This window comes from Callospermophilus lateralis, chromosome 7 (genome assembly GCF_048772815.1).
Source record: "Callospermophilus lateralis isolate mCalLat2 chromosome 7, mCalLat2.hap1, whole genome shotgun sequence".
NCBI classification, from domain to species: Eukaryota; Metazoa; Chordata; class Mammalia; order Rodentia; family Sciuridae; genus Callospermophilus; species Callospermophilus lateralis.
This window is the reverse complement of record NC_135311.1, coordinates 54,270,091-54,295,803: the sequence shown is the minus strand read 5'-3', so window position 1 is coordinate 54,295,803 and position 25,713 is coordinate 54,270,091. Positions and strand designations below refer to the sequence as shown.

The 25,713-nt window shown below is 39.2% G+C and overlaps 1 pseudogene; it reads left to right on the top strand.

Moving 5' to 3' along the window:
• The first annotated feature begins 3,197 nt into the window (after positions 1-3,197).
• Positions 3,198-25,468, top strand: LOC143404265 (endoplasmic reticulum chaperone BiP-like; annotated as a pseudogene).
• The last annotated feature ends 245 nt before the right edge of the window (positions 25,469-25,713 follow it).

The following is a 25,713-nucleotide window of genomic DNA, read 5'->3' as shown; positions in this document are numbered from 1 at the left end:
TGACCAGGGATATTTTCCAACAAGATATCCAAGAAGACCATCATGGTTTAGATCCTATGTCTCCCAACAGCTCACCGGTGAGACAATGGTTTTGGAGGAGACATGATTGGTTTATAGCCTTAACTTTGTCAGTAAGTTAATTCCCAATGGGATTAACTGAGTGATAACTGGGGGCAGGTGGGGTGTGGCTGAGGAAGGTGATCATTGGGGGTGTGAATATGGTGTGTATATTTTGTATTTGGCAAGGGGCCATCTCCCTCTCTGTTCTCTGATAATATGACCACCTTCCCTCTGCCACAATCTCCTGCCATGATGTTCAGTCTCACCTTGAAGTTGAGGGCCCAAGGAATGCAACCTGCCATGGGTGCATGAGCCCTCTGAAACCATGAGCCCCCAGATAAACTTTTCCTCCTCTGTAGTTGTTGGGCTTGGGTCTTTTAGTGACAGCGTGAAAAAGCTAACACAAAGGCAGAATAACAAAGCAGAAATGCAATTTTGTAACTGCTGCCAATCAAAGCACTCCTTCTACATCTTCCCTGTAAGTCCTCCCCTCACATGACTCATCATCCAAGCACTCCATCTCTTTCTGTCTCTTCTTCCTCAATTCCTGAATTACTTTTTACTCAGACTGTTCAAATCTTTCTTTGCCTGTGAACTTCTCACAGCCTAAAGGGCCCTGGAAACTTCCTGGAGCAAAGGTTGCCTGGGAGATGTGCCCTGGGTGGTCCCTGATTCTGAAGGAAGACTCTTCAGTTGGTGGCCTCCCTGGTGTCAGAAACACCTGCTTTCCAACCCTGTGTCTTTCTCTCCAATTCCCAAGTTGCTCACAGTTTCCACCCTCAGTGGATTTCAGACTTTTCCAAGTCTGATGGGGCACGGTGACCCATGCCTGTAATCACAGCAACTCAGGAGACTGGGACAGGAGGATGGCAAATTTGAGGCCAGCCTCAGCAACTTAGTGAGGACCTAAGCAATTTAGTGAGATCCTATCTCCAAATAAAAGCAAAAAATAAAAAGGGCAGGTGATGTGATTCAGTGGTAGAGAATCAATGGGTTCAATCCTGAGTACAGAAAGACAAACAGGAGAAGTCTTGTCCTAAGTCTAGAAGACTGATTCCACCCTCCTTGTGTGCTCTTTCTCTCTGAGTGTGCCAAGATTTGCTGCACGGTAACTTGACATTTGTGTGACTGTTGTAAACATGGTTTCCATTCTGTGGTCTTTGAGGATGACACCACTGTCTTTAAAAAGCTGTTTTTACTATGGAATTTCTGGGGAAAAAAATTCAAATAATTTTGATATGGCCAAAGATCCCTTTGAAAGATATTTTCAAGTGTTGTTTTTTCTTAGGGATTCAGTGCTTTTCTGTGTCACGGGAGAAACAGGAGGGTCACATATGGACAAAATTGAGTCCATGGTGTGTAGTGCATGAAGGGACGCATCCCTGACTCTCACACTCTCCCTGATTCTGTGCACCTGCATGAGCATCGAATTCAATCAAACTGGAGGAAGAAAATCCAATCAGGGTTAAATGGGTGGAGATTGGAGAACGTGATCAGATACTGCTTTCTGATTGGAGGCCAGTCAATCAGATGGAGGCGGGGGCGTGATCAGAGAGATCCATAAAATGTTCTTCAGAGCCAGAAGAGAAATGCAAGAATTTTGTAGCTTAAGGAGAACCAGCCTGGCCTGCTGAGGCTCCAAGAACCCTGCATACCTGGACAGATTCTGTAAGTCCCTCACCGCTCTGAACACCACACAGTTCCCACCTCACCTGTGCGGATTCAGGAACAATTTTGTTCCTATCTTTTCTCATGAACCAATTTAGAACTTTAATTTTGCCTCTCACTGTAGTTTTACCTTTATCCTGAACACTAGGATTTCCACTTTGGTTTATGTCACTTTCAATTTTCTTTCTTTCGTTCTTTGGTATGGGCTATTGAACCCAGGGCCACTCAACCACTGAGCCAAATCCCCAGCCCTTTTTTGTGCTTTATTTAGAGACAGGGTTTCACTGAGTTGCTTAGCGCCTGCTCTTGCTGAGGCTGACTTTGATCCCATGATCCTCCTGTCTCAGTATCCAGAGCCCCTGTGATTACAGGCTTGTGCACAAAGGCCCCTCACTTTTTCTCTTTATAAATTGTTGTATCTTTTAAAGTTTATATGGACAATATAATTTATTTATTTATCCATTTATTTATATGAAGGTATGGTGATTGAACCAGGGCCTTGTGCATGTGAGGTAAGCATTCTATCAACAGAGTTAAGTACCCAGCCCATCGTTTAATAATGATGCTGCTAAAGATCAAGCCCAGTGCCTCATATGTGCTAGGAAAGTGCTCTTCTACTGAGCTCCAGATGAAGCCAATTTAGAATAATTTAACCAAGGAAGTGGATTGCAATCCTTTTTTTATTCAAATTGATTGAGATTCTATTTTGTGATAATAAAAATATTTATTTTGTGTGCCCTTAAAATTATACTGTTTTGCTGGGTGTGGTGGCAAACACCTGTAATCCCAACAACTCCAGAGTTTGAGGAGGCCAGAGAATTAGAGTTCAAAGCCACCCACAGCACCACAAGATGCTAAACAAATCAGTGAGACCCTGTCTCCAACTAAATGCAAAATATGGCTGGGGTAGTGACTAACTGGTTGAGTGTCCTGAATTCAATCCCCAATATTGCCTCATCCCCCAAATTATACTTTAGGGCTTATGTAGTTTTGTAATTTTATAATTTGTTTAAACAAATTAAACAAAAAGCTTCTTTCTATCTCATGCAACAGTTCACAGACTCTGTTCTGATCTGGTTGTTCTCTTCAACTCCCCCCTAAGGTGGCAGAATCTCACCTGTGTAATAGGTATTCATGAGAAACCCTTGTAATTTCCAAGTGTTTTATAATATGGGCACATGCTTTATAATTTAATTTTTTGAAATTAAAAATAACACCACTCATGTGAGGGCAACTCCTTTATGAGTCACTGTAGTTATTGAAACTGAGGAGTCTACTGCATTAAGTCACATGACACACAAATTCTCATTTTATAAGGACAAAATAATAATCAAAGGCTTTCCTCCATTAAGGTTGGAGTGAGTTTTTGGACTCCCCAGTACCCGCTTCACAGTGGTTGGCAAAGGATGGGATAGTGACCTTTTCCCTGGACTATTTTCCAGGATCCTTCTTCTTTCAGACTCCCCAGGATGAGCATCCAGTCCCCACCCACGCTGCTGGAGCTGGCAGGGAGCAGCCTGTTGAGCAACAAGTCCAGGGCTGTCCTGGATCTGGAGGACCTGCCCATAGAGCTCTTCCCACCACTCTTTGTGGAGGCTTTCAGCAGGGGACACACTGAGGTCCTGAGGAAAATGGTGCAGGGCTCGCCCTTCACCCACCTGCCCTTGGAGGCCCTGATAAGGAAGCCACAGCTTGAGATGATCCAAGTGGCCCTGGATGGGCTGGACATGCTGCTTGCCCAGCAGGATCACCCCAGGTGAGTGACCCAGGTGGCCTGGAAAGGAGCACCCTCAGTGCCAGGGAAGTGATGGGTATAGGCAGGGAGAGTGGGTGCTGAAGTGTGCTCCATAGGCTTCCTGTGCTGCCAACAAGAAGAGGCCTTGGCCATACTGAGCCCCATCTGGGAAAGGCTTCCAGATGTGGACGTGCTTGTGGCAGCTCTGATGACACATGAAGGAGGCTGTACCTGCCCCTGCCTCAGTCTGTACAAATGGGAGCACCAGGCTGGATTGGAGGGAAGTGGATGGAGAAAAGTGAGACAGAAGGAAGAGGTGGAACAGGGAGCAGCAGCTGGGAGGTGAAGGAAGGGGCCTCAGGGCTGAGACTCTGCTGTCGTCCCTGCAGGAGGTGGAAACTGCAGGTGCTGAATTTGCGGAATGTTCCCCAGAATTTCTGGAGGATGTTTTCTGGAGCCACAGTCAATGCCTGCACACATTAAGAAGAATCGAACATTGAAACTTGGTCCAGCAATGTGCCTCACAGAAAGGCCTCAGGATGAATTCCTGACCCACTTTTTCCTGTGGGTCAGACAGAGAAGGGACAGGCTGCACCTGTGTTGCAATAGGCTGAAGATCTTTGGGAAACTCACCTGTCACACCAGGAAGGTCCTGAGACTGCTGCAGCTGGACTCTGTCCAGAAGGTGGAAGTGCACTGCTCCTGGGTGCCCTCCACCTTGGATGCTTGTGCTCCTTTCTTGGGCCAGATGAGGAACCTGAGGAAGATGCTTGTCTCCCAGTTCTATATGCCTGCCTACACCTCCGAAGAGGAGAAGGAGCAGCTGCTTGCCCAGCTCACCTCGAAGTTCCTCAGGATGGACTGCCTGTGGAAGTTCTGTGCCAATGCTGTCTTCCTCCTCGAGGGCCACCTAAAACATGTGCTGAGGTGAGTAAGCAGGGGTGAGCACCCTCTGAAGACCAGTTACAGGAAATTTGCACCTACCAGTCACTGACACTCTCATCTTTAATAAGACACTGAAAGGTAAATAACCCTGTGTAGATGCTGTCCTTCTCCTCAAGGGCCACCTGGAGCAGCTGCTGAGGTGAGTAAGGAGGGTGAGCTTCCTGTGCAGACGAGCATCAGTAAATATGAAAGGGCACCTACTATGTGCCAGCCACTGACACTCACATGGTGAACAAGTCACTGGAAGGTAAATAACCCATCATCTGTTCTATTGTATCCTGAAGCTCGATCTCCTAACCTGTGTTAGAGCAAAGGGCTAAACCAGGTCCGTGGTCTGGGAAGTGCCACCATACTGGGAAGCCCGCTGATGGGGACAAAAGCTAGTGATGTGGGTGTGAGGTTCCTTCCCTGGGAGGCCTGTCCAGTGACAGGGGTACAATGCAGGGTAGAGGTAAGGACTTTGAAGGAGGGGAAGCCCCCTCACCTGTACCTGTTCAACAAGAAAGCTCTGTGTCCTCCATCTGGGAGCAGAGGAGCCCACTTCTAATGACCACCTGGGAAGGCTGCATGTTTCTCTACAACCATCTCCTGGTGATGACTCAGGGGTTGTGAGTGAAGAGCAGGCAGTAAGACCTTGCTGAGGGGACAGGGAGTGAGCCCTTCAGGGGTTAACCCCAGTGTGTTTTGCCACATCTTTCCTGGATTTGTCTTTCATACATGACTCTTCCTGACTTCCTGTGGCTAGATATGTGGCTTTCTGCTTGTCATTGAGGATGACATTCATAGAGATGGAGGAGCCACCTGGCCACAAAGTAGTGGTGAGTTTCAGGATGAGATGGAGTGACCTGAATGAGCAGATTCTACAAAATGTCAACCATGTACAGAGGGTCACAGTGACGTTGGGTTTGGGCCAGTTCATCTTTTCCCTCAGAACTAACTGCCTGGTTCTTCCTTAGTCACCTGAAGATGCCCCTGAAAGCCCTCTCATTAACCAACTGCCCGCTGTCAGATTTAGACTGGAATTTTCTTTCCCAATGCCCAAACACCAGACAGCTCAGACACCTGGATCTAAAGGGCATCAAACTGACCAATTTTAGTCTGGAGCCCCTCCAAATTCTTCTGGAGACTGTTGCAGCCATCCTGAAGAGCCTGAACTTGAAAGCCTGTGAGATCGCGGACTCCCAGCTCCAAGCTATCCTGTCTGCTCTGAGCCACTGCTCCCAGCTCAGGGCCTTGTGCTTATTCCAGAATCACATCTCCATGTTGGTCCTCAGGGACCTGCTGTGCCACACTGCCAGGCTGAGCCAGTTGAGCCTAGAGCTATACCCTGCCCCTCTGGAGAGCTATGATGCCCAGGGTGCCATCCACCCCAGGAGATGTTCCCAACTCTGTGCTGAGCTCACAGCAATACTGAAGGTCTTTAGGCAGCCAAAGGTTTTTATTTTCCATACTGTCTCATGTCCTCAATGTGGCTGCATGTTTCTCTACAACCAGGGCCTCATTCACTGTTTCTGTCCATCAACTGCCTAGTTGGGTGTGAATTAAAAGCTGCACTCTATGCAAATGGATGTTTAACCAGGATGTAGAGGGATCATGAAGGAAACTCAGAGCCCAGTATTTCAGACACTGCCTGAAGTGTGGATGGGGAAAGGAATCAGATGCTGAGGGCTACATTGGAAGGAAGGCCCTGAAGATTGGACCTTCTGTATACAGCCATATGTGTCTGTATAGTCATAACTAGGGACCCTAATTTTTACAATGGGTTATATGCTTCATGCACATGAAAAAACTATTTTGTTGTTCATGGATAGGCAGAACTAACATCATCAAAATGGCGATATTACCAAAAGTTCTCTATAGGTTTAATGCAATGCCAATCAAAATCCCAAAGGCATTGCTGGTAGAAATAGATAAAGCAATCATGAAATTCATATGGAAAAATGAAAGACCCAGAATAGCAAAAGCAATTCTAAGCAGGAAGTGTGAATCAGGCGGTATAGTGATACCAGATTTCAAACTATATTACAGAGCAATAGTAACAAAAACAGCACGGTACTGGTACCAAAACAGGTGGGTGGACCAATGGTACAGAATAGAGGACACAGAGACCAATCTGCAAACTTACAACTATCTTATATTTGATAAAGGGGCTAAAAGCATGCAATGGAAGAAGGATAGCATCTTCAACAAATGATGTTGGGAAAACTGGAAATCCATATGCAACAAAATGAAACTGAACCACCTCCTCTCACCATGCACAAAAGTTAACTCAAAATGGATCAAGGACCTTGATATCAAATCAGAGACTCTGCATCTGATAGAAGAAAAAGTTGGCTCCAATCTACATATAGTGGGGTCGGGCTCCAAATTCCTTAATAGGACACCCATAGCACAAGAGTTAATAGCAAGAATCAACAAATGGGACTTACTTAAACTAAAAAGTTTTTTCACAGCAAGAGAAACAATAAGAGAGGTAAATAGGGAGCCTACATCATGCGAACAAATATTTACTCCTCACACTTCAGATAGAGCCCTAATATTCAGAATATACAAAGAACTCAAAAAATTAGACAATAAGATAACAAATAACCCAATCAACAAATGGGCCAAGGACCTGAGCAGAAACCTCTCAGAGGAGGACATACAATCAATCAACAAGTACATGAAAAAATGCTCACCATCTCTAGCAGTCAGAGAAATGCAAATCAAAACCACCCTAAGATACCATCTCACTCCAGTAAGATTGGCAGCCATTATGAAGTCAAACAACAACAAGTGCTGGCCAGGATGTGGGGAAAAGGGTACTCTTGTACATTGCTGGTGGGACTGCAAATTGGTTCAGCCAATTTGGAAAGCAGTATGGAGATTCCTGGGAAAGCTGGGAATGGAACCACCATTTGATCCAGCTATTTCCCTTCTCAGACTATTCCCTGAAGACCTTAAAAGAGCGTATTACAGGGATACTGGCACATTGATTTTCATAGCAGCACAATTAACAATAGCTAGACTGTGGAACCAACCCAGATGGATGAATGGATTAAAAAAATGTGGCATCTATACACCATGGAGTATTACACAGCACTAAAAATGACAAAATCATGGAATTTGCAGGGAAGTGGATGGCACTAGAGCAGATTATGCTTAGTGAAGCTAGCCAATCCCTAAAAAACAAATACCAAATGTCTTCTTTGATATAATGAGAGCAACTAAGAATAGAGCAGGGAGGAAGAGCAGGAAGAAAAGATTAACATTAAACAGAGACATGAGGTGGGAGGAAAAGGGAGAGAAAAGGGGAATTGCATGGAAACGGAGGGAGACCCTCTTTGTTATACTAAATTACATATAAGAGGTTGTGAGTGGAATGGGAAAATAAACAAGGTGAGAAATGAATTACAGTAGATGGGGTAGAGAGAGAGAATTTGGAGCGGAGGGGAGGGGGGATAGTAGAGGATAGGAAAGGTAGCAGAATACAACAGTTACTAGTATGGCATTATGTAAAAATGTGGATGTGTAACCCATGTGATTCTGCAATCTGTATTTGGAGTAAAAATGGGAGTTCATAACTCACTTGAAGCTAATGTATGCTAATATATGAAATATGATATGTCAAGAGCTTTGTAAGGTTTTGAACAACCAATTAAAAAAAAGAAATTGAAGAAATGTAATTCATCATATGAATTGACTTCCAGATAAGAATCATATGATCATCTTGATAGATGCAAAAAAGCATTTGACAAAAGACAGCACCCCTTTATGTTCAAAACACTAGAAAAACTAGGGATAACCAGAACATATCTCAACATTATAAAGGCTATCTATGCTAAGCCTCCGGCCAATATCATTTTAAAGGGAGAACAACTGAAAGCATTCTCTCTGAAATCTGGAAAAAATCAGGGATGCCCTCTCTGACCACTTCTATTCAACATGGTTCTTAAAACAGTGGCCCAGATCAATTAGACAGATGAAAGAAATTACAGGAATAAATATAGAAAAAGAAGAACTTAAACTAGCACTATTTGCTGATTATATAATTCTATACATAGAAGACCCCAAAAACTCCACCAGAAAACTTCAAGAAATAGTAAATGAATTCAACAAAGTAGCAGGATATAAAATCAAAACCCATAAATCAAAAGCATTTCTGTGTATCAGTGACAAATCCTCTTAGCAGGAAATGAGGAAAACTATTCGATTAACAATATCCTCAAAAAAAAAAAGATACTTGAGAATCAACTTAACAAAAGATGTGAAAGAACTATACAATGAAAATTACAGAACCCTAAAGAGAAAAATAAAAAGAAGAACCATAGAAGATGGAAAGATCTACCTTGCTTGTTTACGAATTGCAGAATTAAAATTATCAAAATGACTATATTACCAAAAGCACGATACAGGTGCAACACAATTCCCAACTAAATTCCAATGGCATTCCTCACAGAAATAGAAAAATGCAATCATTAAATTCATGAAAAATAAGGAACCCAGAATAGCTAAAGCAATTCTAAGCAGGAAGAATGAAGCAGGTGGTATCGTTATACCAGACCTTAAACTATACTACAGAGCAATAGTAACAAAAACAGCATGGTATTGGCACCAAAACAGGCCAGTTGACAAATGGTACACAATAGAGGACACAAAGACTTACCCACAAAATATCAATGATTTTATATTAGACAAAGGTGCCAAAAACATGCACTAGAGACAAGAGAGCATCTTCAACAAATTGTTCTGGGAAAACTGGAAATCCATATGCAACAAAATGAAATTGAACCCCTATCTCTCACCATGCACAAAACTTAACTCAAATGGATCAAGAACCTGGGAATTAAACCAGAGACTCTGTGTCTGATATAAGAAAAAGAAGGCCCTAATATTCAGCATGTGGGATTAGGCCAAAAACTCCTTAATAAGACTCCAATAGCACAATAATTAAAAAGAAGAATCAATAAATGGGATGGATTCAAACTAAAATTTTTATTCTCAGCAAAAGAAACAATCTGTGAAGTGAACAGAGAGCCTACATCCTGGGAGCAAATTTTCACCCCTCACACATCAGATAGAGCACAAATCTCTAGGGTATTTAAACACCTCAAGAAGCTAAGCACCAAAAAAACAAATAGTCAATAAATGGGCCAAGGACCTGAACTGACACTTCTCAGAAGAGGATATAAAATCAATAAACAAATATATGAAAACATGCTCATCACCTCTAGAAAGCAGAGAAATGCAAATCAAAACTACTCTAAGATATCATCTCACTCCAGTCAGAATGGAAGCTATTATGAAGAAAAACAACAACAACAAGTGTTGGCAAGGATATGGGGCGAAAACGTACACTCATACATTGCTGGTAGAACTGCAAATTGGTGAAGCCAGTTGAGAAAGCAGTATAGAGATTCCTTGGAAACCTGGGAATGGAACCACCATTTGACCCAGCTATTCCTCCTCTCGCACTTTACCCAAAGGACTTAAAAACAGCATATTACAGGGACACAGCCACATCAATGTTTATAGCAGCACAATTCACAATAGCTAAACTGTGGAGCCAAAATAGATGTCCTTCAATCAATGAATGGATAAAAAAGTGGCATTTATACACAATGGAATATTACTCAACATTTAAAAAGAACAAAATCATGGCATTTGCAGGTAAATGTATGGCTTTGGAGAAGATAATGCTAAGTGAAGTCAGCCAATTCCCAAAAGACAAATGATTAATGTTTTCTCTGATATAAGAGGAGTGACTCATAGTTGGGTAGAAAGCGAGAGCATGGGAGGATGAGATTAATTCTAGATAGGGAAGAGGGGTGGGAGGAAAAGGGAGGGGGAAGGGGAATAGAAAGGATGGTGGAATGTGATGGACATCATTATACAAACTACTTATATGAAGACTTGAAATGGGTGTCAACATAGCTTATCTACCAACAGAGATATGAAAAAAAATGTTGTTTATATTTGTATTAAGAATTGTAATGCAAAAAAATATAGTACATGTATAATGGCATAAACTGACATGAACATACTTTATATCCAGGGATACAAAAAAAATGTGCTCTATATGTGTAATAAGAATTGAAATGCATTTTAAAAAAAATAAAATCAATTTAAAAAAAAAGAAATAGCTTCACTAAATACATGAGAGTCTACTTTTGGATTCTATTTTATTCTGTTGATTTGCATGTCTCTTTCTAGGCCAATATCTCAAATCTTGAATCCTGTAGGTCTACATTAAATCTTAAGCAGTCTAAATTCTGTAAAATTTCTTTGGCTCTTCCATATCTTTAACATTTTTATATAAATTTTAGAATCAACTTGTTAATTTCTGCATAAAAACGTGCATGGTTCTTCCAAAATCCTATGTACTCAGCAATAAAAGAGAATAAAATCATGGCATTTGCAGATAAATGGATGGTGCTGGAGAAGATAATGCTCAGTAAAGTTAAGCAATCCCAAAGAAACAAATGCCAAATGTTCTCTCTGATATTAGGAGGCTGATTCATCGTGGGGTAGGGAGGGGAGAACAAGGGAAGCATAGACCAACTCTAGAGCAGAGGGGTGACAGGGGAAGGGAGAGAAAATGGAGTTAGAAATCATGGTGGAATGAGATGGTCATCATTGTGCCAAATACATGTATGGTGACAAAAATTGGTATGAATATACTTTGTTTATGATGAGAGATGTAAATTATTATGCCCTATATGTGTAATATGAATTGTAATACATTCCACTGTCATAAGTAAATAAAAAAGAAAAAATGTGTGTTTTATAACAGATCAATAAATGAGATTTTTTTTCATGTTACAAATGCAAAAAAAATAGCTTTTTGTCATATACAAAAAAATCTCAAAGTCTAAAGGTTATTCCTAGTATAATATCATGTGGTATATGTTTTTTGTCATTTTACCCTTCTTAAATACTAACATTTCTGTTGTAAGGACCCAGTTCCCTTGGAACATTTCAGGAACCATTAATGGCAAAAGCAGCTGCCACCCATAAGTTCAGAAAATGGAGATTTCCAGCAAGATGTAGATACTGTGAATGCATTGTCATATTCCATGGTATTAAATGCAAAGTGGTAAGATCTTTTTGGAATCACAATTTTTAATTTTGTTAAATACTTTTTTTGTTATGATCTTGCTTATTTGGAGTCATGTGTGTGTGTGTGCATACACACACACACACACACACACACACACACATATATATAAAATTTTTTTGTTTGTACTCCTGAGAACTAAATTCAGGGTCTTGTGCATGCCACACAAGCACTGTACCCATTCTTAAAATTGTGATTTGAAATGGGGTCTTGCTAGATTGGGCTGGCCTTTAACTTGTGATCTTCCTTTTTCAACTTCTCAAGTAGCTGGAATCATAGGCATATGCCATCACACCTGGCTCTGCCAGTACATTTTTAATAAAGTCCCACAGTTTATTTCTAGTTTTTTACTTTGTTTTTCTGTTAAATGTAATTCAAAAACCACAAGTACTACTTTTTAACTTTTTTTTATCATTATTAGTCTGCCTGTACTTTGCTTAGTTGTGAATAAATTTATGGTTTGTCAATCATCTTTCATCTTGCAGATAAATGGATGGTGCTGGAGAAGATAATGCTCAGTAAAGTTTTAGTGTCTTCTTGTCTGCCATAAAAAATGCCATTGTTTGCGGACATCAGAAACTTCAGGGGAAAACTCACTTATTTAGAGCAGAATTCTCACGCATTGCCAAAAAGGAGCCAGATGGCATTCTTTTCATAATAAAAATGTGCTCTACAGAGATTGAAAAGACAGCCTTGTGTTTAGAAGTATGTTGTTAACTCTTAACACTCTAAAATTTGTTTTAATGAAAAAGAGACTTTAAGAAAATCAGCACTCTCCCTTTGTAATAACTAAATTTATTCATATTTATTTGGAAAATGTTTATTTATTTGATTCAACTTGTATTTTTTTAAATACCAATAAAAATTGAAGTAGATCTGTCATCTCTGTTTAGATGTCTGTATTTAGCCCTTTGTACTAAAGTAAAATATTGCATACTGTTTTTCTTTTCTCTTCAAGGGAATTTATCGTGACAGTGGCAACAAGGCAAAAATGGCAAGACTGTGTCAAGCTCTGGAAAACAGTAGGCATTTAGTAGATCTGTCCCAATTTACTTCACATGATATCTGTGAAGTGTTAAGATTACACCTTTAACAGGTTAAATTTTTATTCTAAACCTATGATCAAATAAAAAGAGAAAAAATATTTTATATTTCATATAAGTATTGCTCCCCCAATTATTCTAAGATTTTATAATAATGTACTTTGATGTGGATATATTTCCATCCAGTATTCTGGCCACTCCATGAGCTCTGTCAGTTGTGAGCACTTTAGTTCTTGGAACTGTTCTTTATTTTGATTGCCCATTTCCCCACCCACCCTCTGTCTTTGTAATTTGCACTTGAAGCTCTTGTTTGGAGATGTGTGTGTGTGCACATACACAACACACATATAAATATTCATAAATTTGTTTTTTGTAATCCTGGGAAATAAAAATTCAGGGTCTTGCACTTGCTTGGCAAGCATACATGTTCTCTACTTCCCTCACCTTTCCTGTATTGTTCTTTTTTTTTTTTTCAAAACCTTTCTAAGACATTTTCTTGACTTTTTCTTCTTGAATAATGTAAATTACTCCATTTAGGAGATTATGTTTTAATTTTCAAGAAGTCTGATTTTCTATTCATTTGATAACATTTTTTAAAAGATTATATTATGCTTTTTATTGTGGATATTCATCGATTTTTCTCATTAAGGGTTCTTTTCTCCATTTAGCCTCTAACCTCTGTAGAAATACAATGTCACCCTCATATATAACATTAAGTTTTTAATAGCAACATAAAATTTAAAAATTAGGTGAAGTAAATTTTAATATATCATTTAACATTTTGAATATCTAGTGTTTTAAATTATGAGGTATTTTGTTTATTTATTTATTTGTGTTGCAGCTCTTCTTCTTTTAAATCTGGTATCTGTTTTTCATTTAGAGTACATCTCAATTCAGATCAGTTGCATTTCCATTACTCTTTCACCATATCTGACTGGTTGCCAGAAAATTGTCAGCATTGTTTTAGACCTTCAATTTGTTCTTTTTCTAACCATTTTGATTTTTGTCTTTCATGGTGTCTAGTTATGTTAAAGTTTGAACTTGAAATCGCTTTGGAAGCACTTGAACACATCAAGGCTTTTTAAAAACTTTGAACTTTAGTATAAAGTGGTCTAGGTGAACTGTTTGGTATATGCCTAACTACATGTCTCTAGTTCCCTGTTCTGGCAATGGTGTGATCCTTCCAGGAAGGCTTTTTTTTTAATTGTAGATGGACACAATACCTTTAGTTTATTTACTTATTTTTATGTGGTGTTGAGGATCAAACCTAGTGCCTCACACATGCCAGACGAGTGCACTACCACTGAGCCACAACCCCGGTTCCCCAGAAAAGGGTTATTCCCTTGCCTAGAGATTTAGTACCAATACTGTGGGAGCTGAGGTGCCTAAGGTGACTGTAGGATCTGTGCTTTCAGTGTGCATATACCCAACAAATCCCCATTGGAAGACAGTAACCTCTCTGTGCCTTATGTTTGGCATTGCCTCAATTCAGAGAGCCTCTGTATCCCATTGCCCAGAGAAAAAATTTCCAGAGTTTTAGGAAGGAGATTGCTCTAGTACATGGAGTGGAGACAGGATTCTATAGAGAGCTAAGCTTTCTCAGCTAGCCTACCTGCAAACTAACCCAAGATCAACCAAACCTAAACCTGGTAGTGATTGTCCATGTCCCTTTAGGATTCTGAAAATCATGTTGAGTGACAAAGGGTCAACTCTCTTGTAAATGCTGCATCAGGACTTGTTCATCTGCTCTTCTACTTGTGAATTTTGTTGCTTTTTGTTTTCTCTATTTTCCTAGTTCTTATGAGCCTACGGTATCTTAGTGGGTTTGCAGGAGGGAAAGAAATTAAGTATAAATTGCTGGATCTACAATGTTAGCCCAGGAAAGCATTGATAACTCTTTAATCACATTTTATAGACACCTCAATTGAGAAATGGAGGTTGATACCTTTGAATGACTGGAAGTCTCATAATGTGTCATTCTTAATCTTGTTTAGTCAGTCAGGGAGAGGAGATGAATAGGGTCCAATATAATAAACTTGCTTTCTGTTGAGAAATTTTGTATGTCTAAGACTTTCATTTGGGAAAGTGTGCTCAGTTCTTGCAATAGTGTCAGAGAGTATCCTTTATTTGATTCATTGACCTAAAGCTCCAAAAGGTAAAGTGACTTGCTTCAGATATCAGATGGTGAAGATAGAAACTGACCACAGGGCAACACCCTAAATTGCCACAGATATTATCGGATATCAGGTAGCTAAATGTTCACTGAATTTTCTATTGTAGATCAGTAAAAACATTGAAATTCTTATGACAGTGGATATTTGTTGCAAGAACTTTTTCTTTTATCTATTCATGGCAAATCAGCCTGTTTTAAAGATTCATGAGATGTTGACAGTATGGTTTTGTAGGTCATCTTATCTTGTGCTGATCTTCATTCATGCCCAAGTAAAATATGGGCCCTGTATCACTTTGATATTTTTACCCCTTTCTCATAAAATCCATGCCTTTTCTGATTCATTTTATTGATTTTGTGCACTATCCTATGTTTGTTCCAGCAAAACAGCTGAAGATCATGCTATTTGGGGGGCAGATGTGTGTATAATGTGTTTAGAATAAAGATGAAGACTTTTAAAATCCGATCATGAAGCTTAAAGTTTAAAATTCATTTAAAGTTTAGAATTTCACTCATTATCTATTAATTTGTTACTACCATAAATAAAATTTACAGTCAAGATTTTGATTTGCTTTCTAAGTCAATTTCTTACCGAACACATGTATTTTATGGGAAGGGATGAAGCTCAGTACTAGAGTACTTGGCTATCATGCTTGAGGTCCTACATTCAATCCCCAGTATTAAAGAAGAAATAAATAAATACAGATTGTCTTTAGATTTTGTTAATCTAAAGGGACATACTAAATTATTTGAGTAACTCTCACTTACAGTTGAGTATAAGAAAAAAAACAGTTGATTTTTTTTAAATATTTTTTTTTATTGTAGCAGGATGCAATACCTTTATTTTATTTATTAATTGTTATGTCTGCTGAGGATGAAACCTAGGTCCACGCATGTGCTAGGCAAGTGCTCTACCTCTGAGCCACAACTGCAGCCCAAAGGTATTTTTAATATAATTTTATTTCTTTAGCTATCAGAACCATTGTTTTTATTCCAATGGTACCAGGAATTTATGGAGCTTGCAAATGTCATCCAACAGATTAACCAAGAACAGGACACAAAAAGGGACAACGATGAAGACAACACATACCCAAATATGTGTATGAAAATCAACCAAATTCTTCTCAAAACCAAGGACCTTCTAAGACAATTGCCACCATCCAATTTTAAGACTCTACAATACCTGTCATCCATCTTAAGTGGTAAGAGTTTTTATACTATCTTAACCATTTTTATTTGTACAGGGCAATAGTATATAGCACATTTATACTGTTGTGGTATAATTTTCAAAATGATTTTTAGGATGTTTTTATTATGTGTTGGGAAAGGGAGACATTGAATATATGTTCATGCAGCAAACATGGTACTCTTAGATGCCTCCTGTGTGCCAGGCTCTGGCTGGGGAAACTAGGAAGAAAACACAGGGTTTCTACTATTTGTGGGCTCATCATTTTGGGGAACAGACCTGTATATAACCACAGTATATCATCATCCTTTTTCTTTTAGCTGTGCAAACCTTGCAGGCATGCATAGAAAGTTTTGGGGGTAGGGATAGAGCAGAAGAGGCAAAAGCCCTTGAGTTAAACTTTAAGAACTGTGTGATGATTTTGTAGAGAATGTGAAGAACAGCATACTAGGCAGAGGGTAACAGACATGTGTCCCAACCGGCAGGACACATCAACATGGGCAGCGAACCTAGATGGGGAGGAATGAAGAGACAAGAGACAGGAAAGGAGACAGCAAGACAGTAGTTCTGATCAAGCTGCAAATTTTTATTGTTCCCACAGGGATATTTATGGGCTGGGGATGGGGAAGCTCTCTTATCAGCAGTTGCTGGAAGTCTTCACAAGGTGAGATAATGCAGGATGTTTCAGGAAGACAGATGGCTGCAGGGTGTCTCAGGAAAGATGTCTCCCAGGGGGCTGTTTCTTGTAACTGTCAGGCTATTCTTTGAAGGAGAACTCCCTTTTGGTCCCTGGCAGACATGGAGACAGAAGAAATCATTTTGCATTTGGAAAATTTGATGTCATTATGATACAATATAGCAAGAAGTAGCAGGAACTGTGCTACCCTTCCTAGAAGCCTGATAAGAAAATCTTACCTACCTGGCAGATGAGTTGACCATATTGTTTCTGTACTCACTAAGGAACTTGGCATCAGGAATTTTACATATTCAGATTTGCCTGCTAGACCTTTCTGACATCAATTCAGATCTTTTTTTTACTATTTTGTTTAAATTTATTTTTTTGGGGGGGGCTGGAGTTTTGGCTCAGAGTATAGAGCATGTGTAAAGCCCTGGGTTCAAAGCTCAGCACCACATAAAAATAAATAAATAAAATAAAAATTTTAAAAATACATTTTTTTTTAGTTTGAATCAGTTATACAAGACATTAGAATGGTTTTAATCCATTGTACACAAATGGAGCAGAAATTTTCTTTTCTCTGTACTTGATGTAGAGTCACATCTCATGTGCCCTCTTACATATACCTAAGGTAATGATGTTTGTCTCATTCCACCATCTTTCCTACCACATACCCCTCCTCTTTCTTTCCTCCCCTGTGGCCAATCAATGTTCCTCCAGCACCAAACACCCACTTATGGATCAGCATTTATTTATCAGAGAGAATATTTGGCCTTTGGTTTTGGGGGACTGGCTTATTTCATGGTATTCACCAACTCCATCCATTTACCTGTAAATGCCATTATTTTATTCTCTTATAATGCTGAGTAAGAATCCATTATGTATATATATCAAAGTTTTGTTTTATCTATTCATCTGTTGAAGGCCTCAAATTATTCCATTAAATAGAAAAGGAGGAAACCCTTCCAAACTCATTTTGTGAAGCTAATATCACCCTAATACCCAAACCAGCCAGAGACACATCAAGAAAAGAAAATTTTAGATCCATATCCTTAATGAACATAGATGCAAAAATTCTCAATAAATTTATAAAAAAACATATAAAACAAACAATTCACCATGATCAAGTTGTGTATTCCAGGGTTGCAAGGTTGGTTCGATGTACAGAAATGAATAAATTTAATTTATCACACCAATACTCTTAAAAAGAAGAATCCTATGATAATATCAATTGATGCAGAGAAACCATTTGACAAAACACAGCATCTTTTTATGTTCAAAACAATAGAAAAAGTATGGGTAATAGGAACAAACCTCAACTTAGTAAAAGCTCTCTATGCTAAACCTAAGGCTAATATCATTCTAAATGAAGAAAAATTAGAAGCATTTCATCTAAAAATTGTTCAACGTAATTTTTGCCTCTCTAGCCAGAGCAATTAGATGAAAGAAATTCAAAGGAATACAAATAGAAAAAGAAGAACTCAAACTATCATTCTTTGCCAATGATATAATTTTATAGTTGGATGATCAAAAAAACTCCACCAGAAAACTTCTAGAATAATAAATGAATTTGGCAAAGTGGCAGGATATAAAATCAATACCCATAAATCAAATGCATTTCTATACATCAGTGATGAATTCTCTAAAAGACAAATAGCAAAACTACCACATTCACGATATATATATATATATATATATATATATATATATATATATATATATATATCACAGCTTCTTTACCCATACATAAGGCTAGTATCATCCTGATAGCTAAACAATGCAGAGACAGATTTCCTTGGATAGTCATAGAAATAACAAGCTGAGAGTGTTTGAAGTAAAACCAGAACATTGATGGTGGCCATAGAATAGAGAGATGTTCATGAGAAAGTGTCATCTAGGCTAGAAAACTAGCTGTGGTGGCTGTGAGTGTGGCTAGTTGTAGAACACTTGCCTAGCACATATTAGACACTGGGTTTGATACTCAGCACTGCATAAATATAAATAAAATAAAGTTATGTGTCCATCTCTAGGTAAAAATTGTTTTTTTTTTTTAAAAAAAAAAGAAAACTAACTGGGCAGTGAGAGAGAAATTGACAGTGCTGTTTCAGTTTTCAGTATAAGAAATGGGGAGTATATCCCACATACAAAGATGGAGCAATTTTTAGGGGTATTTTTCTTCCTTCCTCTACTAAGAGTTCAGTAGTTCCTTCTACTTACATGCATTTTATCCTAATATAGTGCTCTGAAACTCAGTTTGGTGTGTGGTAAGTATCATAATGAAACAAAGAATTCTTTCCCTAAACCCATCAAACTTGCCCCTTGACAAACCCTTTGTAGTCTTCTACAGCCTGAGTTTTCTCGACCCTTCTCAAGTCATAGTAAACTACCATTAAAGACCTCTATAAGGCAAATCTCATACATTTTATGTATTCTTCTTTTCAGGGTTGTAGACCATTCTAAAGAAAACCTGATAAACTCAAAAAACTTGGGGGTGATATTTGGACCCTGTCTCATGAGGCCCAGGTCTACAACCACTCCCGGTACCATCTCCTCCTCCCATGCTACATATGCCAATCAGGCCCTGTTGGTAGAGTTCCTCATTACCAATGCACAGATGATCTTCCATGGGTCCCTAGAGCCACAAAATGTTCCATGTAGAGCTTATGTTGTTGAACCTCGAGTGGGTAAAAGCCCTCCTTCCAAACACATAATATCAACAGAACATTCCACAAAGTCACAATATTTTTCTACAAAGCAAGTGAATTTTGACCATTACAGAATTGCATTAAATTTGTGATGTTTATGTTAAAAAGTTAGTCTTTGAACTGTTTGTTTTGAGATGTGTTTTGCTTTTAGTTTAAAACTTTTCTTGTATCAATAGGATATCCACACTGCAGATATTGAAATTGAAAATTTTGAACTGGCTACATCATTTGAGGAATCAGAATGCAAGCAAAATGCATTGGAAAAATGGGATGCATGACTCATTGGTGAGTGGTCATGAAGCATATATGTTTGCATATTTCAATCCTTGACAAGAAGTCATGATTAAAAACCAAGGTGAGGGCTGGGCTTGTAGCTCAGTGATAAAACGCTTGTCTCAGCATATGTGAGGCCATGAGTTGGATCCTCAGAACCATATTAAAACAAATAAATAAAGATAAAAATATTGTGTCCATCTACAATTCTCATTCTTTTAAAAAGAAAGGTAAATTAAGTTGAGGTTGGTTCAAACTTCAAGGTTTTATTAGTAAACTTTGCTAGCCATTGAGAAAGTTTAATGAATGTCATTTAAATGAATATCATGCTTTGTTTCTTTCTTGTGAAAGATATTTTGAAATTTCTGTTCTCTTTCTGAAATTTGTTTTCACCTTTACTTCTTTGTCATCAATTAAAGTCAAAGGAGAAAAAAAGCTATACTTCTGAAACTCAAAAAAATAGACTCCTATAGTTTTTTGATGTCTCTTTACCTGTGGCCTAACTTTAGCACATTAAGCACACATGTCTTCCATTTTCTTGGCTCCAGTCTTTTTGTTCACTGCTTTTGATTATTTTATTTTAGTGAATGGTTTCTGGTAAGGGGGTTGAAAACCTTCCATTCATTACTGTTTTAGTAGAGCTAAATCCAAATTTTTCAACATATAGCAATATATGTTAAATTCGATATATTAAATTAATGAAATATCAATGAGTGTAGCCTGAGAAAGTCTGAAAACAAAGACAGTGCATTACCTCTGCAAAGAAAAGCACTGAACTCACTGATTCCATTTATCTGATTTGATCTTATTAGCACTTCTATGTTATGAACCTTGGCCTCATTTAAGCCATAGCTAACAGTCTCAGGAAGGTAAATAATGCCAAGGGTCATGTCCCTAAATTATTGTTGATTCAGAATTTGAACCTCACCCTGTATTATTCCTAAATGTAACCTTGATTTTCAGTCCAAGCAAATTGGATTTCCAGGTAGGTATAGTAATAACAATAAATAATTTCAAAATATTTGAAGTTTTCATCACATACCAGGTAATTCTGAGCCTTTTCTTTGGTAGATCATTAACGCCACATGTCAACATATCCCCACATAGGAATCGGTCTTGACACAAGAAGGTGGGTAGGGCTAGTGCACTAGATTTGCCCAGGGCAGAACTGGAGCAGGAGTTGAGCCAGCACCCAGGCAGCTGGCTGCAGAGCCTGCACTCTTCATGGTGCTAGAAGTTCTGCAAGAATGTAAATATGTTCTGGTGTTTACCATCCAACCACAATGGCTCAGCTCTCTTCTATCAATGTGGAGAAGGGCCCAGGGCAGAAAATCATATGAGCACTGCCTGGGAACCAGAGAAGAGAGGCCAGCAGCCTCAGGTGAAGACGAAGGTCAGATGAGATGATGACTTGCAAGTGATGCTGGTATGCACCTGTCTGAAAACCACTGCCCAAGGATATGGGAGAAGGACCAGGTGGCAGGGATGAGGACTTTAGGCTATGAACATGGCCATTGGAAAGCCATCAGACCACTGGCAAGGCACACAGTTGTCTGATGTTTCCCAGGAGGGAGATGAGGATCATGGCCAGAGGGCTGCACCTTTCTAGTAACAGGAGCTTCTGGGGTACATTCAGCAAAAACAGAGTGTGACGAGCTAGGGTTATAGGTGAGAAAACAGGGACCTTGGTACCAGACTAGAGGAGAAAGAGAAGGAGTTAAATCTGAAGTCTTCAGGACCAGTAGCACAATGGCAATTTTGACAGCTCTTCAACTTTCCTTTGACCAGAGAATGTTGCCATGTATTAGTGGATCAGCTGGAAGAGCATCCAAGTCTTCTCTGGTGTGTTGCCCTCAGTATGGCAAGAATGTATCTGGGAAGCAGATTGATTGACAAGAAAAGTCCTTGGAATTCACGACATGACTTTGGTTGGTATACAGAATAGTGTTACTGTTCTAGAGTTACCATTGTCTGCCTATTGAAATCAGGAATGTTCTAACCCAGAAAATAATCATTCATGGGTAGTAAGTATATTAAAACAAGTTACTTCAGGAAGTGTTATTTTTTTAATTTTATGTGCTTTGTAGCTAATTTTTCTATTGATTTAGATGAATTTTAAAAAATAAAGATTTAATTCAAAATGAGCCTTTAATACTGTATGGATTTTTAATTCCTCTGTATAGATGACTGAGAATATCATGTAGGAAAAAACATGTAAGGCTCTATTTTTTGAGAGAGTGTCCATTTATAAATAACCACACTTTCTTATTAACCAAGCTCCATGAAATTAAAAAAAAAAATCTCTTCTTTTTCAGATAACAAACAACTTGAATCATCATCCCAAAAGATGGATGATATGTGTAATACCACAAAACCACTTAGTCTGAAATCTGATGTGGCAACAAATAATATACAGAGGCCTATGCCAAGCACCAAGATCAGACATTTCCATTTGCCTATAGATAGGTTCCATATTGCAAGCTCTCCAAATGAGAGAAACAGAAGAAATGTTGGAAATGTGAATTCAGACAAGTTTTGCCAGAATCTTACTTTTGAAGTACTTAATAGAAAAGATACCCCTACTACTGCTGGTTTCCAATTTAATGGCTTTGATCAGCAGATTACACAAAAAACTCAGGAACAACAATGTGAACCAAAGAACTTAACTGGCATGAGTGCAGTGATTGTGCCAAGTGCACTCCAGGAAAAAGTCACAATGAGCTTCAGGGTTAGTGGTGACCATTCCAGCGATGCCACACAGCCCAACATAACAGCCAGTTCAGCAAGAGAGGCATCAGAGAGACATTCCTCTCATTCTCACCATCTTGCTTCTACAAGAGCACCCAGAATACTGCAGACCCATCTTGAGACAACATTTTACAAACCACCTACTCTGACCAGCAAAGTCAGGGGAACTGAGGAGAGACCAGCTTCACCTTCAGCAGCAGTGCCTCCTAGCACAGCTCTTACTCCCCTGAGTTATGTGGAGAAATCTGTTCCAGAGGCAGACAGCACATCAGCTTATGCTTTGAAGCCAGCTGCTGAGCCTAAAGAGAACTGTGAGGAGGTTGGCCTGCCTGACATGAATCCAATGTGCCAAGGACTCAGGCTAAAAGAAATGGAAGAGTTATAAGACCTTGAAATTGAAATGCCACAGTTTGTGTAGGGTTGTCAAAATTCAGTTTTTCTTTTTCTTGTTTCATTTTTTGTATTGTGTTTATTTTAGGAAAGAATGTTGTGACAGAACCCTTTTGTGTAGGATGGCCAAAGTGTGTATTTTGCCTTTTGGCTTTGTACTGTGTTTGCTAGCTATATAGAATGGTAGTGTTTTAGTCATATAGAATGATAGTGCCTCACTGGTATTGTCTTTAAATTCTGTGGTTTTAAAGTTGTGCATAAAATAAGTATTATAATTTTAAATTTCAAATGATTTTCTCTATATAATGATCCATGTAAATGCATCCTTAATGTATGGTATTGTTCTCAACAAATAGGGGCAATAGGGGAAAATGAGTTTTATTTTGGAGCAAATCTGGTGCTGATTCATAAAATGCTTCTGAATACAAGTACCTAAAAAATGTTGATTGGGTATGAATACATTTCTTCACACCTAATGTTCTAGTGAATCTTTGACCCCTTTGTTGTTATAGTATGTATGGAAGCATTGGCAATTCACTTAACTTTTTAATATTTACATAGTGGCCAAAATGCTTGCGAATCTATATTTAACTACTTGTCAATTTTTACATATGGTAGTCAATACAATTGTAGAAATACATGCACTTCAATACTAAAAAGATTGAGACATTGGCAGAGACAACACAGATGGACAGAGTTGAGGTGTCTCAGTTTGACAGACTCATAACCTCACTGCTCTTAGCTGTGGCCTGTATTAGCTGCAACCTGTTGCTGAATTACCTGGTTCTTCTGGCTGTCTGTTTCTCTGACTGCTGACTGAGAGCAAGAGGCCAACGGCTATGGCAAGATGAAACTCTCTCTGGTAGCTGGGGTGCTGCACCGAAAACCTGGCTGAGGATGAGGACAAGAAGGAGGACATGGGTACCGTGGTTGGCATCAACCTGGGGACCACTTATTGTTACATCGGGGTGTTCAAGAATGGCCACGTGGAGATCATCTCCAATGATCAGGGCAACCTCATCATGCCATATTATGTGACCTTCACCCCTGTAGGGGAATGTCTGATCAGTGATGCATCCAAGAATCAGTTCACCTTCAATCCTGAGAACACAGTCTTTGACACCAAGGGGCTTTCCTCCGCACTTGGAATGACCTGTCTGTGCAGCAAGACATCAAGTTCTTGCCTTTCAAGGTGGTTGAAAAAAAAAACTAAACCATACATTCAGGTTGATATTGGAGGTGGGCAAACTAAGACATTTGCTCAATAAGAAATTTCTGCTATGGTTCTCACTAAAATGAAAGAGACTGCTGAGTCTTATTTGGGAAAGAAGTTTACCAATGCGGTTGTTACTGTACCAGCCTATTTTAATGATGCCCAGTAGCAAACAACCAAAGATGCTAGAACTATTGCTGTCCTGAATATTATGAGGATCATCAATGAGCCTACAGCAGCTGCTATTACTTATGGCCTGGATAAGAGGGAGGGAGAGAAGAATATCCTGGTGTTTGATCTGGGTGGTGGAACCTTTGATGTGCTTCTTCTCACCATTGACAATGGTGTCTTCGAAGTCATGGCCACTAATACTGATACTCATGGGGTGGAGAAGACTTCGACCAGCATGTTATGGATCAAGCTGTACAAAAGAAGACTGGCAAAGATGTTAGGAAAGACAACAAAACTGTGCAGGATCTCTGGTATGAAGTAGAAAAGGCCCAGCGGGCCCTGTATTCTCAACATCAAGCAAGAATTGAAATTGAGTCCTTCTATGAAGGAGAAGACTTTTCTGAAACCCTGACTTGGGCAAAATTTGAAGAAGTAAACATGGACTGTTTCAGTCTACCATGAAGCCTGTTCAGAAAGTACTGGAGGATTCTGACTTGAAGAAGTCTGATGTTGATGAGATTGTTCTTGTGTGTGGCTCTACTCAAATTCCAAAGATTCTGCAACGTGTTAAAGAGTTCTTCAATGATAAGTAACCATCCTGTGGCATAAACCCAGATGAGGCTGGTGTATATGGTGCCAGTGTCCAGGCTGGTGTACTCTCCAGTGATCAAGACACAGGTGAACTTATACTGTTTGAAGTATGTCCCCTGACACTTAGTATTGAAACTGTGGGAGGTGTCATGACCAAGCTGATACCAAGTAACAATGTGGTACCCACCAAGAAGTCTCAGATCGCTTCTTTAGCTTCTCATAATCAACCTACCATTCCAATCAAGGTCGATGAAGGTAAATAACCCCTGACAAAAGACACCCACCTTCTGAGTACATTTATCTCACTGGAATTCCTCCTGCTCCCCAGGGGGTCCCTCAGATTGAAGTCACTTTTGAGATAGATGTGAATGGTATTCTTTGGGTGACAGCTGAAGACAAGTGTACAGGGAACAAAATTAAGATTACAATTACCAATGACCAAAATCGACTGACAACTGAAGAAACTGATGAGAAGTTTGCTGAGGAAGACAAAAGACTCAAGGAGTGCATTGATACTATGAATGAGTTTGAAAGCTACGCTACTCTCCAAAGTATCAGATTGGAGATAAAGAAAAGTTGGGAGGCAAAGTTTCCTCTGAAGATAATGAGACCATTGAAAAAGCTTTAGAAGAAAAGATTGAATGGCTGGAAAGCCACCAAGATGTTGACATTGAAGACTTCAAAGCTAAACAGAAGGAACTAGAAGAAATTGTTCAACCAATTATCAGCAAACTCTATGGAAGTGCAGACCCTCCCCCGACTGGTGAAGAGGATACAGCAGAAAGAGAAGAGTTGTAGACAGTGATCTGCTAGTGCTGTAATATTGTAAATACTGGACTCAGGAACTTTCATTAGGAGACAATTGAGGGAACTTAAGTGTTCAATGTACTTGGAATCTTCACCTCAAAGTGGAGTTGAAAATGCTATAGCCCAAGTGGCTGTTTACTGCTTTCCATTAGCAGTTGCTCACATGTGTTGGGATGGAGAGAAAGGAGGAATTGGATATCTTAAAAACTGGATATAAAAATGTGGGTGAGGATGTG